This window comes from Panicum virgatum, chromosome 1N (genome assembly GCF_016808335.1).
Source record: "Panicum virgatum strain AP13 chromosome 1N, P.virgatum_v5, whole genome shotgun sequence".
NCBI classification, from domain to species: Eukaryota; Viridiplantae; Streptophyta; class Magnoliopsida; order Poales; family Poaceae; genus Panicum; species Panicum virgatum.
Genome location: NC_053145.1, coordinates 52,021,738 through 52,026,675, shown reverse-complemented (window position 1 = coordinate 52,026,675; position 4,938 = coordinate 52,021,738). Strand labels below are relative to the sequence as shown.

Genomic DNA, 4,938 nt, shown 5'->3' with positions numbered 1-4,938 from the left:
GTCTGGTAGGCTGGCCGCAGAAATGAATAGCGGAGGATGCTTGCCTGCTTGGTGCAGGCGCCTTTGCGTGGACTCAAGATGGCAACGGGTAGAAAAAACCCGCAAATCCGCGGACACTGAACCCGTTGGACGCGGATTCGGGTATGGGTTCGTACCCGCGGGCGCGGGTACGAATTCAAACCCGACGGGTATTTACTAACGGATTTCAAAATTTAATACCCGAACCCGCAAACCCGCATACCCGCTGACATGTGGGTCGAAATACATGAGTATATTGTATATATCAGAGTTTCTAGGGTTTCCCAGGCTCCCAGCCGCCACTCGTGACTCACCCACCCCGACTCCCCGAGTCCCCGACTCCCGGTCCCAGGCTCCCAGCCGCAAACCCCATCGCCCCCTCGGGCGCTCCGCGCTCGGCCTCCAGGGCCGCCGGCTCCCCTCCGGCTGCCGCTCTCCCCTCCGGTCGGCGTCTCCCTCTCCGGCCGGCGCTCTCCCTGGCGGGCTCGGCGTCTCGGCGGCCAGCAGTGTGTGTTCGACTCGGCGTCTCGGCGGCCAGCAGATCCCCTCCGGTCTGCGCTCCCCCTCCGGCCGGTGCTCCGCCAGGTTCTCCTCCAGCCACCGCTCCGCAAGTTTCCCTCCGGTCTGCGCTCCCCCTTTGGCCGCTGCTCCCCAGGCCCCAACGCCAGAAGCTTCTGCTCCTACACAGGCACAGCTCCGCCAGGCCCCGACGCCAGGACCAGAAGCTCCTGCACGTCCACAGGTACGTCCGTCACTCGCCCTCATGTATGTACTGCAGTGACAGCCGCATGCACTGATCTACTCTTGTGTACGCTAGATCTGCTCTTGTATATGCTTGATCTGCTCTTGTATATGCTTGATCTGCTCTTGTATATGCACTGATGTATGTATCTGCTCTTGTATATGCTTGATCTGCTCTTGACAACCGCATGCACTGATCTGCTCTTGTATATGCTTGATCTATTCGTATTGGCATGATCTGAACATGTTAATTGTTCTGCAGTTGTAATGGATAGTACACCTAGTAGCTCCCAAGTTCCAGGCTCCTAAGCATCAGGTGCTGTAGCAGCTGCAACTGATACAACAGAAGAAAATGTTGTGCACTGATACAACTGTAGCTTGCTGTTCAGAATTATATTTTCTATAAATTATGAACTTTACAACTGAACTATGCTTTGTTATGTGCAGGTTTATGTATGTGCCATACCCCCATACTGCATAAGCTATTTGTGATGCATTGCACAAGTGCCTCCAAAGCTGGGATATTGATCGGAGGGTATCAACTGTCACTCTTGACAATTGCAGCACCAATGATAGCATGATTGGGTTAATGGAGACAAGGCTTGGTGCAACTAATATGCTTTTGAGAGGAAAATGGCTGCATATGCGGTGCTGCGCACACATTCTCAACCTCATCGTCAAAGATGGCATGGAAGTCATTGCAAGTGCAGTTTCAAACATTCGAGACAGTATTGCTTACTGGGTTGCTACACCAAAGATGTATGAAAAGTTTGAGAAAACAGCACTAGATGAAAAGGTTGAATTGGTCAAAAAGTTGCAACTAGATTGTAAAACTAGATGGAACTCAACTTATATCATGCTTAAGATTGCTATACCCTATAGGAAGGTTTTCGAACGCTTGGGTGAGCTTGATAGGAACTATGTTTGTCCACCACCAAATGACTGGATATTTGCTAGTACAGTTTGTGATAAATTAGGATTATTCTATGACCTCACTGAGCTATTTTCCGGTACTAAATATGTGACAGCCAACCTTTTTTCCCTAAATTATGTGAGATCAAACTTAAAATCAAATCTTGGGAGCATGATGGGCATGAAAAATTAGGGAAATGTCTGCTGCCATGATAGAAAAATATGACAAGTATTGGACTGATATACATGGTCTTATGGCTGTTGCTGTCATTCTTGATCCACGTCTTAAGATGACAATGCTACATGCTTGCTATATTGCCCTTTTTGGTGAAGAAAATGCTGAAATTTATGTGGAAGAGGCTCATGAATTGCTATCTGATTTGATGAAACACTACCAAGTTAAAGAACATGATTATGTGGGTACATCATCTAGTGGTGCTAGTTCTTCAGTTGATGCAGCTGCTGTGTTATCAATTTTTAAAACTCTTGCTGCAAATAAGAAGACTAATAGCTATGTTCGAAGTAAGAATGAGCTAGATCGCTATTTGGATGAAGAAGCCCTGCCTCATGATGATAATTATTTTGATATCCTTGGTTGGTGGAAGTTGGAGGGAACCCGTTATCCTACTTTGAGGCAAATTGCTCGGGACATCCTAGCTATTCCAATCACAACAGTAGCTTCTGAATCAGCTTTTAGCACTAGTGGAAGGGTTTTGAGTGAGCATCGCAGCCGTCTTACTCCTAGGATATTGGAAGCTTTGATGTGTGGGCAAAGTTAGCTTCGTCACACTCTCCTAGGATATTGCATTGTATTTTTCATATTAGAACTATAAACTGCAGCTACTAATGTATTTGAAACTTGATTGTAGATGATGGTGATAGGGTCAATAGCTTTTGGTCTTGCCTTGAAGACATTCAGGAAGAAATGAAAGAAGATTCTTGCATCACTACTGCTGATTCCGACTGATATGATTTCCATTTGCTTGGTTCAACAGAACTTTTTATGTAATAATGGTGTTGAACAATAACTCTTGTATGGTTGTATGTTTTTCTTTGTGCATCAGACTATTTATTTGTTGGCTTGTACTTGTACTAGACTATTTATTTGTGGGCTTCTACTTGTATCAGACTATTACTTGTTGGCTTCTACTCTTCTATTTATTTGTTATTTTTTGCTGGCTGTTATATATTTGATTTTCCATAGTTTGCGGGTTCATGGGTGTGCCCGCGGGCATGCGGATATCCGCGGACAGCGGGTACGGGTATTGTTTTATGCCCGTAGCGGGTTGCGGGCGCGGGTGCGGGCGCGAGTTTTGGCTTGCGGGTGCGGGTTTATCAAACTCATATCCGCGCGGATTTTACCCGTTGCCATCTTGAGCGTGGACCGAAACGAAGCAACCTCTTGCGCTTCGCCCAACCAGCCCCTCCGTCCTTGTACTTGGGCACTTGCCTTGCGTCCAGTTGGCGGACCCAGCTTTTTGTCAATACTAGGGCCAAAATTCAACGGCCAAAACTAACCCATACGCATCACATATAAAATAACAGCTACAGTAAAAAGTCCAGATCGAAAAAAAACTTAAAATTAAAAGTTTGATAGTTTGATACAATACCTAGTCAAATAGCCAAGATTTGGTGCGTTCATTCGGTCACATCTTCCATTTCCTCATCGCTATCGGCACCTCCTGCACATGGACAAGATGAAAATATAAATTAAAATGTAATGAAATAACTAGAATTCCATAGTTCTTTTTTAATGTAAAAAAGTAATATACCAGAAATAGTGCTTAGTCTAGATAATTTCTTCATTTCTTGAAAATGATGTAAGATACCATCTTTTAGCTTCAGAAATACCAATTGGCAATTGCTCATGTCAGTGCAAATAATTTTTATATGTATTTGGGAATTGGGATTTCGGAGAGAAATTACCTGTCGAGCTGGCGGCTGCCTGACTCGGCAGTGGTGCAGCCCGCAGCCCAGCAGCGGCGCGCAGCGCAGCGGCGGCCGGTGGCCGCCGAGGCAGCGACCGACAGCGGCTGCTGCCTGCAGGCCCCACAGCGGAGCGCGAGACGGGAAGAGGGCGCGAGGGCCGCGGGGGACAACGCCGATGGTCGACGGGGGAGACGCGACGCCGATGGGGGACGACGGGTCGACGACGACGCATGCGTGCGGCGGCACGAGATCCAGGCGAGGGCGCGAGCGCGAGGCAGCGGCGCAGTGATGCGACTACGATTGCGGCAGCGTCGTGCTGCGTGCATCTTCTGGCCGCGTGTGCCCTGCTCACCTTGTTTTGTTGGGCCACTGGGCCAAAGATTGAGGAGGTTGCTATTTTTTTTGCCCACGACTAGGGCCATGGCACTTAGGGTTGGGCATTTTTTAACCGGAAAAACCAAACCGAACCGACCCGAACCGAACCAAATTGTTGGTTTTTCGGTTTATTCGGTTCGGTGTCTGTTTTTATTTTTGTCAGATTCGGTGGTCGGCTTCGGCTTCGGTTTTCAGGTTCCACCGAACCGAATCAACCGGACAACCGATTTGGGGGAGCGCAAAGCAAGCAACTACGCTGCGCGAGCGAGCAGCCGGCGCGGTGCGTGCGCGAGCGTCCGAGCGCAGCACAGGCGTCACGTGGGCCAGCAGCGGCAGCGGCTAGCAGGTGCACGGCCGCATGGGCCAGCAGGTGCCTGACTTCCTCCCGCATGCAGGCCAACAGCAGGAACGGAGGGCAACACATGGGCCGCATGCAGGCCAACAGCAGGAGCGGAGGGCAGCACATGGGCCAACGGCAGGAGCACAGCACGCGGTCCAGCGGCTGCCAGCAAGTAGAGAAGCATGCACGCAGCGACCAGCGAGAGGGATATACGTTCATGTGCTGTTCGGTGCCACCGATAAACCGAACCGAACAAATCGACAATTTCGGTTTCGGTTTTTGATATTTTGAAGCACCGAACGGTTTTCAGTTTTTTAGAACCGAATTTTTAGAAGACCGAAAAAACCGAACCGAACACAACCAAAAAACCGAATGCCCACCCCTAATGGCACTAGTGGCCTGGGTCGCAGGCCCGCCCCTGCTTGCGTCGCATTGTGCAGTCCAGCACTCGCACCTCCGGCAGGCCTTTTTTTATTTTTATATTTTTTAAATTTTTTTTACATAAATATAATTTTGGTTTCACAATTTACAGTTTTATACCCTTACCGCCCGGTAGGGGTAGGGACCTATATGTAATTAAAATTTAAGTGCTATCGCATGGAGGCCCCTACCGCCCGGTGGAG

The 4,938-nt window shown here is 48.8% G+C and overlaps 1 long non-coding RNA gene across 1 annotated transcript; it reads left to right on the top strand.

The window, feature by feature from the left end:
- Nucleotides 1–1,219: 1,219 nt before the first annotated feature.
- LOC120656546 lies at nt 1,220–2,771 on the top strand. The gene is made up of 2 exons (XR_005667943.1): nt 1,220–1,518; nt 2,541–2,771. It is a non-coding gene; the product is annotated as an uncharacterized LOC120656546 (long non-coding RNA).
- The last annotated feature ends 2,167 nt before the right edge of the window (nt 2,772–4,938 follow it).